Source organism: Leopardus geoffroyi, chromosome C1, assembly GCF_018350155.1.
Source record: "Leopardus geoffroyi isolate Oge1 chromosome C1, O.geoffroyi_Oge1_pat1.0, whole genome shotgun sequence".
Classification (NCBI taxonomy): Eukaryota; Metazoa; Chordata; class Mammalia; order Carnivora; family Felidae; genus Leopardus; species Leopardus geoffroyi.
The window spans coordinates 23,075,733-23,085,213 of record NC_059328.1 but is presented as its reverse complement, the minus strand read 5'-3'; the positions used below and the strand labels follow the sequence as shown (position 1 = coordinate 23,085,213).

The following is a 9,481-nucleotide window of genomic DNA, read 5'->3' as shown; positions in this document are numbered from 1 at the left end:
GCCCCCGGAGAAACTGAGGCTCCAAGAAGCTCAGAGACCCCATCGGATGACGAGGCCGGGAGGCAGCGGGACTGGGATTGGAACGAGGTCTGCCCGACTCCCAAGGCCTTGCGATCACAACACAGTAGGGTCCCCCGTGTGACTGGGGCAAGAGCCAGATACGAGACAGCAAGAAGAAAAAGTGGGGGAGAAGGAAGGAGGTGTGAGAGGGAGAGAAAAAGAGACATCTTGTCCCCAAACTGCAGGGGGACCTTGAGAGACCGCTTCTCCTTTTTGAGCCTCAGTTTCCCCTCTGAAAAACGGGGGGAAAGAAGGTGGACCGGATGGCTGTAAGGGCTGCTGCCTTTAGACCCAGGTCTCGTCTGCCTCTTGGAGGGGCAGCGTCCAGGCTCCCCTGATGGGAATGGAGTTAGGAACCTTCTAGAAGAGGCCACCTGGGGGGTCTGCCCCTGAAATAGGTGAAATGGGGCCCGGGGCACATGGGGAGCTTCTAAGGAGGACGGGCACAGAGGGGCCTCTGGTGACACACCCTAGCCACAGAGGAGGGGACAGCGGGCGTTCCCGTCTCACAGGCCTGTGACTCACCTGGACATCGTCATCTGTCACCCAGTCGAGCACCTGAGAAGCAGCAGCAGCAGAGAGGATTCCCACGGCTTCCTCCCTCCAGGCGCTGTGACAAAGGGGTGAGGTGTCTGTGCATTCTTGGGGGGGCAGACGACGACCTGCCCTCTCCAGGGACGAGGGGCCAGCTGAGCGGAACGTGGGTAAGGCGACGCCTTTGAGGCTCCAGGGAATCTTAACGCTGGACCTCTCTGGGTCCCCCTTGTAGTCCTGGCCGGTGTCCGGGGCCCACGGGGCAGCACCCGGCAGCCCTTCCTGAGCATCCCTGCTTCCCGCCGTCCCTCCAACCTGGCCCTATGTGACCTCGCCCCTCACCACCCCTGCTCCCTTCTCCAGATTCCCCAGTGACAGTGGGAATTCTGGTTCCCTGTGTGGCCCGGGAGCAGAAAGCCCTCCTCGCTCCCAGCGGGTCCCCACCCCCCCCAGCGGAGACCGACACTCGCCCGGGTCCCTGGGATCTGGGTCCTGGGAGGGGTGGGTACCCAGCCCGACTCTGCCCTCAGAGGCCTGGGGACACAGCTGGGCGCTGGGAGCCAGCGGAGGCTGGCCGGGCCAGGAGTCTGCCAGAGGCTCCCTCCACACCTGGGGGGCAGGCCGCCGGCTCCAGAGGGCTGGGGACACACGGGGCTGGGAGGACTGACTGCTGGCGTCATCCATCCACGTGCCAGTTACGTCCTGATGGTGCTCAGGACGGTCCCTACTCTGCAGGGGATGAGTCACACAATGCGGGGAGCATTTCACCCCTCCCCCCGCCCCCGGGGACCACAGGTGAAGGTGGTGGTGGTGTGAATGAAGTCACGTGATAGAAACTCCGCGAAGTGTTTGTGACAGGCCAGGCGTTGTCCCTTTGCTCTATGTGGACACATGGAATAAACCTTGCAGCAGTCCTGTGAGGTTCATGCTCTTTCCCCCCCATTTTACAGATGAGACACAGAGAGGTTGAGTAACTTGCCCAAGGACACACTTCGTGGCAAAGCTGGGGACTGAACAGAGTCCGTGGTTGTAACCATTATTCTAGGAGACGGCTCTACCGTGACTACCCTCGGGGCGCCCGGGTGGCTCAGTTGGTTGAACATCCGACTTTGGCTCAGGTCATGATCTCATGGCTCGTGAGTTCGACCCCCACATCAGGCTCTGTGCTGACAGCTCGGAGCCTGCAGCCTGCTTCCGATTCTGCGTCTCCCTCTCTCTCTGCCCTTCCTCCGCTTGCGTGCGCGCGTGCTCTCTCTCTCTCAAAAATAAATAAGCACTGGGGCGCCTGGGTGGCGCAGTCGGTTAAGCGTCCGACTTCAGCCAGGTCACGATCTCGCGGTCCGTGAGTTCGAGCCCCGCGTCGGGCTCTGGGCTGATGGCTCAGAGCCTGGAGCCTGTTTCCGATTCTGTGTCTCCCTCTCTCTCTGCCCCTCCCCCGTTCATGCTCTGTCTCTCTCTGTCCCAAAAATAAATAAACGTTGAAAAAAAAAGTTAAAAAAAAAATAAGCACTAAAAAAATTAAAAATAAATAAAGTGACTGCCCTCAGGGAGCGGCAAGGCCAGACTGGATGAAGGGAGACTTCATGTCTGGCTGTTGGGAATCGGAAAAAGGCTTCTCTGGGGAGGGCGGCAGTTTGACTCAGTCCTAAATAAGGTGGCGAATTTTTGAGGAGGCAAAACTTAACCTGTCAGTCAAGGCTTTTATTTCACACAACACAAACTCAATGTGGCTAATGTAGCAGAGAAGTTGTCAGGAACTTTCTTTGCAAAGTGTGGGCTGGAGACATCTGATTAACAGGAAACTCGAAACGTGGCTGCGTCCAAGCGTCTGAGGAGATGGGGAAAGACGGCCTCCGGCTGGTGGGTTCTGCCTAAGTGTAGACAGGGGCTTCAGTTGCTAGGCAATGACGGATGATTGCTCCACATCACAATGGAGGACCTTTGTGTGGAGGGAGGAAAAGTTCCAGAGGGGGTGAGCCCCTCTGTTCAGCTGGAACAGAAAGACAAGAACAAGTTTCTGCTTTTACCAAAACATGCATCACGGCTCCGACTGAACCCTCAGAAAAGCGAATGAGGCTGGGGTGGGCCGGGGGATTCGCCGTGTTTGTTCGAATCAAAAAAGTTGGGAGGAAAGACCCATCCATGAGGGTCCTTGTCCTTGAAACACCCTAAATGACTCACTGCTCTCAGCTCTTGCGTGACCACGTGTGGCCCAAAGTGGACACAGGCACCTGCCCAAACGTGGTGGCCTCTCCAGCCCCCAGGGAGGCTCCAGCCTTCTCCACGTCTGCCATCACCTCTGTATCACTTTTGGAAAAAATAAGTGAGGTGGGGCAGGGGGGCGGGGATCCAGTTTGGGTGGGTTCAACTCCCAAATGGCAAAAAGGAACAAGAATTCTTCAGGCTGCTCTCCCCCCCCCCCCCCGCTCCCCCCCCCCCCCCCCCCCGCCGCCCCCAACGTTCAGAAAAAGAGACTCAGGTTCTTGAAGAGGCAGGAGGTAGTGACTTAGAAAAAGCAAGGAGGAAGTAGGTTTTAATTTTCTGGAATGTAAAGAAAATATTTATCTAATTTTCTGGAATGTAAAAATATTCGAATTCTTGAACACAAAGGACAGGACAGGGCATTGAGTGACTTTAAAGTTTCTCTACAGGCTGATGAGAGAATCCCGGCCAAAAGTTTACAAATCGTCTGGTAAATTTCTTATTACCAGTCACACCCCAAACGTCAAACAGCGGTGAATGGATTATTTTTCCCCATCCCAGCCCTGCAGACGGGATCATTTCCCATTCGGACTCCAAGTCCCCTTTATGAACCATGGACTTCCTTTCATTCTTTTTTAAAATGGTCACTGTCATAATCTTTTGTGTCTGTTTGTTTTAAAAGCAATTTCCACCTTGGCTTTTTCTAGCTTGAAGTCCACCAGCCCGACTCTTCAAGAAAACAAAACAAAAATCCTGCCTCCCCAATTACTAGTTCAGCCTCCACGGGTAAAACCAAGGATAGAAAAGTGGGAAGATACAAAAATAGAAACGTGCCACATATCGATAGTGATTACCTCGGGGGACAAAACTCAGAGGTCATGCTCTGCGCTACTGACCAGCCACAAACATGGGCCAATTTGAAGGATCTGGAGGGATCACATGCTGCTTGGAAGACAGGGGGAACCTTAGATTTCTAAGTCATGGGGCTCAGGCGCTCTCAACAAGTTACGGACGTTTTTGTTTCCAAAGCAAAGGAATGGGGTCACCTGGAGGCGGGAAGCACCTGCCGGCATCTGAGGCTGCGGCGGAGGGGGGCGGGCTTTGGGCGGAGCCCAGGGTCCAGGGGGCGGGGCCCTCGGGGTCGGGCCTTGTGACGCTGGCTGGCGCCGGAAGGCCCTTGGCGCGTCAGGCTCTGTGACGCTCCCTCCTCGTAAGTAAGACCCTGCCGGCACCGCCCTCGCCATTTCGCCCGCAGCCACCTGCAGCTCCGGATCCTTCGTTCCCCTGAGCACCAAGCGCGACACAGGGGACATGAGAAGAGGGATGTTGATGAGGCTGCAGCTGGGGCTGCTGCTTCTGGCGCTGCTCCTGCCCCAGGAGGTTTCTTCCCAGGAAAGCACCGTGGCGACGGTGGCGGCCGCCGCCACCACCACCAAGGCCTCAGCCACGGCCGCTACCACCAAGTCAGGCGTGTGCGCCCTCCAGTCCACGGTCAGCGTTGTGCTGGTGTCGCTCTTCCTTCTTCTCCACCTCCACTGTTGAGAAACTCAGGCCGAAAAACATTTTCACCTTTCCAGCTCATCCTTCGCAACCCCATCCTAATGGTCCCGCGTATCTAGCGTGGCAAAAGGAAGCCACAGGTCCTCACGAAATCTACGAATTCCACTCCCTCTTTTACGGACACGGACGGTGTTGAGCATGGCCGATCTGGTTCGGAGAACATCTGAAGACGTTGCCTGGGCGCTAAGTCTGCGGCGTTTTGTGCACCAGGCTGAATGGGCCAACAGCCAAACTTAGCGAGCGATCTTGTTAACGGGGGGCTTAAGGACTGTGGACTCTGAAAACTCTGCCATGCCAAGAAGAATCAATTTCACCTGGATCTAGAAAAAGAAAAAAGAAAAAAAGGATGAGATGTAGAGGGGAGATGTTTCATTTTGATTCACCAGATCTGTAAGGCCATTAAAACCATTTGGTAATACCAGAAGCTTCTGTGGTTCTTTGGACGTCCATTGGAAGGGGCGTCCAGGTGTTACTGGAAATCAGGGCGAATGTGATGCGGGCCTACCTGTAAATGTTTACATTGTTCAGCTTTCACCGTTTCCTTGGGAACTGGACTCTTTCCTCTGTGGTTTTGGATTTAACGGCACGTCTGGCTGTGTATGGAGGAATTGATAATGTGCCAGAGCAATGGTGGATTGGGATCTACCCCCAATCCAAACATAATGAGGTCCATCTTGCTAAGGCCCTTATAAAGGCACGGTAGACACCTGCCATCGAACATTCCCATCCACCAAGAGTGTCAGGTTCATTTAGCTGCCGCGCTTAACCTGCTTCTGTAGAATAGAAATGCTTCAACTTTATTATTATTTTGTTTTAAGTTTATTTTTGAGAGAGACAGAGCGTGAGTGGGGGAGGGGCAGAGAGCGAGGGAGACCCAGAATCCGACACAGGCTCCAGGCTCCGCGCTGTCAGCACAGAGCTCGACGCGGGGCTCGAACTCACGAGCCGTGAGATCATGACCTGAGCCAAAGTCGCTTAGCCGACTGAGCCACCCAGACGCCCCAAAACGCATTGACTTTAATCTTAAAATGCTGCTTTTCATGAACAGATAGATGGGGCCCTGCTTTCTCTGAGCCATGCTAACACGAGTCGCACCCCACGGAGGTAGGTGGTGGGTTTTTTTTTTTTTTTTTCTTCATTTCTCGAGAAATGGTGTTTCTTCTAAACACCATCTCTGGTCCCAGGGTTTGACCTACAGCGTGTGTTCTGCTGAGCAAAGGCCTGGGTGGGAGTCCAGAGGGGCCACGAAGCGGGCACTAGGCAGTAACCAGACCAAACGCCAACGCAAAATCATGGGTTCCTCTCCCCTCCCCGCCCTCCAATTCGGGAAGCTGTGACGTCATGTGCTGCTCACAAGCCTTTGGGGTCCACGTCATCAGACACACCTTTCAACAAGCCGTTTGTGAAGGGTTTCCTGTTATTCCACCTTCTTGGATGTGTTTTTTAGGGGCACCTCTATGGCTTGCAATATGTGACTTTCACATAGTATATAACGGATCTTCCAGTGATTATCACCCCACATCACACACCGCGTGAGCACCTTAGAGCAGTCGGCTTTCACGTCTGCCATTCACACCCTCCTTTCTGCCACTGCGTTACGTCGCCACGTTCTAGATGCTCTAGTACACTGCTATCACTTTTGGCCTTACTAAAAATGAGAAAATATGTTCATTCACATATGTATCATTTCCAGTGCTCTGCATTCATTTGGTAAATCTTAGCCTTCCTTTGTTACCTCTTTCCTTCCTCCTCTGTGTCCAGTCTGCGGACAAGCCCAGTACAGGCATCTCATTTCAGTGTTTTAGATCCCTAGCATTTCTTTTGGGTCCTTTCTTAGGATTTTTATCTCTGCTTCCACTGGCCACCTGCTCTTGGGTGCCGTCTTTTTTGTCTGCTACAACTCTTAGCCTGTTAACCATAGTTTTCAATTCCTGGCCAGGCAATTGTAATATCCCTGCCATGTCTCATTCTTTTTATTTTTTTAATGTTTATTTATTTTAGAGAGAGAGACAGAACGCAAGCAGGGGGGAGGGGCAGAGAGAAAGGGAGGCACAGAATCCAAAGCAGGTTCCAGGCTCCGAGCTGTCAGCACAGAGCCCTATGCGGGGCTCGAACCCACGAGCCGGGAGATCACGACCTGAGCCGAAGTCGGATGCTTAACCAACTGAGCCACCCAGGCAGCCCCCTGCCATGTCTTATTCTGATGCTTGTTCTGTGTCTTTAAATCCTGCTGTTGCCTTTTAGTGTACCTTGGGTCTTGTTCTCGATAGTCCAGCGTGACGTACTGGGTAAAGGAAACCGCTGGAAATTGGCCTTTGGGAAAGCAGTGGCGAGGGGTGGGGAGAGGGGAAGGTTCTGTAGGTCCACAGTCAGTGCTCAGTCTGTTAGTGAGCTTGTGCCTCTGGACTGGGAACTTCCCAAGTGTTTCTTAGTTTTTGTCTCCCCTCATGGGGGGGGACAAGATGGTTAGCACTCGAACAGAGGGAGTTGGGCAGGTGAAGCTCTGCTTAGTTTTTCTGGAGGGCAGGCTTTTTGTTAAGAGCAGAGTTCTCTGGTGTATTTCAAGATGGTTCCTTTCCCCTTCCACCTGCCAGAGGCACGAGGGGACTTCTCTCTAATATTCACTGTGAGAACCTGGTTTGAGCACCTGAAGGTAAAACTCACAAAAGTGTGGGTGCCCTTCTAAGGCAGGGTTCCCCTGTAGATTTTCATCCTCGGAGTTGTCCACACTGAGCCTCCAACATTACTGTTCAGGTTTTCCTACCAAGGCACTGGTTCCCATAATGGTGTCCACCCAGAAGTCCCTGCCCAGGTAAGCTGTGATGACTTATCATGCCTGTCTGTCTCCCCAGTCTTGGATGTAGTTGTTTTCCCCATGTCCTCAGCCATTTTATTTTATTTTATTTTATTTTATTTTATTTTATTTTATTTTATTTTATTTTATTTTTATTTTATTTTATTTTATTCTATTCTATTCCATTTCATTTCATTTCATTTCATTTCATTTTGTTATTTTTGTCCTCATCTATTGTACGTCTAAGAAAAGTTATTGGTTTTTCCGTTCAGCTTTTTATTTGTTGGGATGGAGTAAGGGACTGGAAGTCCCACCATTTTCATTCGACCCGAAGGGCTTGTGTTAACGTTTGCTGTAGGGGCAGGTCTGGAAGCAAAAGCATTCTTTGGTTTTTGGTTTGAAAAAGTTTTTATTTTGCCTTCATGGGTGAAGGATATTTTCTCTGGAGATGGAATTCTAAGATGATATGTAATATTGATTGATTGATTGATTGATTGATTGATTGATTGTCTCTGCACAGGTGTCATGCTGAATTTGCCTAGTTTTTTTGGCTTGTTTGTTTCTGACGCACAGTCTGTGGTCAGTCTTATATTAGTTCCCTGAACAGTAGGTGTCTTACTGCTCTGTTCTCTATCACTGTTTTTCCAGCAATTTATAATGTGTGTTGGTGTTGTTTATGGTAGACTTTTCTACACCGTCCCACTGGTTAGTGATACTTGTCTACCCTGTCCCACTGGTTAGTGATAACTCTAGTCCTTTTTTTCTTATAAGTTGTTTTCTCCGAGTGCTTCAGTTTGGATAGCTTTTACTGCTCTCTCTTTTTTGTTTTAAGTTTATTTTGAGAGAGAGTGAGCACACGCAGGGAAGGGGCAGAGAGAGAGGGAGAGAGAGAGGATCCCAAGCAGGCTCTGCATCATCAACGCAGACAGAGACCGACATGGGGCTCAAACCCACAAACCTGAGCTGAAATCAAGAGTCTGATGCTCAACGGACTGAGCCATCCAGGTGTCCCTCCTGCTCTACATGTATGTTCAACTTTTCTTCTGCAGTGTCTGTTCTGCTACTGTTCCCACCTAGTGAAATTTTCATTTTGCTTCCATTGGATTCTTTTTAATAGGCTTCATTTTTCTCTTCATCGTGTACATGTTTTACTTTAAGGTTGTGAACTTATTTACATATATAGTTTGTTTTCCTCCACGCTTAGTTTTTTCAGTTTTTTCCCCCTCCCTTAAGTGGGGGCACTCTCTCTCTCTCTCTCTCTTTCTGTAGTTATTAGGTGATGAGTTATATGACAGTTATTTAAAAATTCTACGTTGCTAATTCTATCATATTTGCTATTTCTTAGTTGCTTCCTATTGGCAACTTTTTCTCCTGGTGGTTTTGGGTCACATCTTTGCGTTTTTTTTTTTTTTTTTTTTGGTGTATCTGGCAATTTAGGATTGTATGCTGGACATTTTGAAGGTTTTCTTTCTGAGTTTCTGGATTTTGTTGTCTTCCTTTAAAGAGTATTGAAATTGTTTTGGGCAGGTAGTCGGGTTGCTTGAAAATCAGTTTGATCTATTTGGGCTTGTGTCGTAGCTGTGTTATGATGGGCTAGAGTAGCTTTTACGTGAGGGCTAAATTTCGCCTCATTTCTAAGGCGTTGTCCTTAAAAGGCTCTCCTTATCATCCCAAACGTTCAGTGGAGTCTCTCTACCCCGGATTGTCAGACTCAAGTGTGGCACAGCGCTGTGAACGCTGGGATTTGGGCTCCGAAGTCATTCTCTGCTTGGCTGCGTAGACTTCCATTCTGTTCCTGCTCAGCTTGGTATCCAGAAACAGACTCAGGAGGCCATCGGTGCAGGTTTCTGGAATTCTCTCTCGGTGTAGCTCCTTCTTCTCTGCTACTGCCCTGGTAGGTTCTAGCCACCCCTACCTCCCCAAACTCAGATCTGCCTCTTCAACTCAGTGAGACTGCCCCTTTCTAGCTCCGTTACCCCCTGCTTGTGCTGTGGCCCGACAGATGCCTCCCGGTTGAAAGCTGGTGTGTTTTTAGGCCTCCCCTCATTTGCTTCCCTTCTCTCAGAGATCACAGTCCTTCACTGCTTGTTGCCCACTATCTGGAATAACCGTTTCGTGAGTCTTGCCCACTTCTTTGTTTATTTACAGGGGCGGCAGGAGGGAGTGTATATACTCCATCGCGACCAAAGCCAAAGTCACAAGTGTAGGTTTTAGCGCCGAACACACTTGAGTTTAGATTCTGCCTCCGCTAGTTACTTGCTGTGTGACCTCGGGCATGTCACTTGGCCTCTCAACCTGTATATTCTCATACGTAAAATAGTTACTGGTCCG

General features: G+C 50.7%; 1 long non-coding RNA gene across 1 annotated transcript; it reads right to left on the bottom strand.

The window, feature by feature from the left end:
* Window positions 1-2,274: 2,274 nt before the first annotated feature.
* Window positions 2,275-4,119, bottom strand: LOC123597496. Its single transcript, XR_006712141.1, has 2 exons — window positions 3,651-4,119; window positions 2,275-2,584 (listed from the first exon to the last, which is right to left on the bottom strand). It is a non-coding gene; the product is annotated as an uncharacterized LOC123597496 (long non-coding RNA).
* Window positions 4,120-9,481: the final 5,362 nt, after the last annotated feature.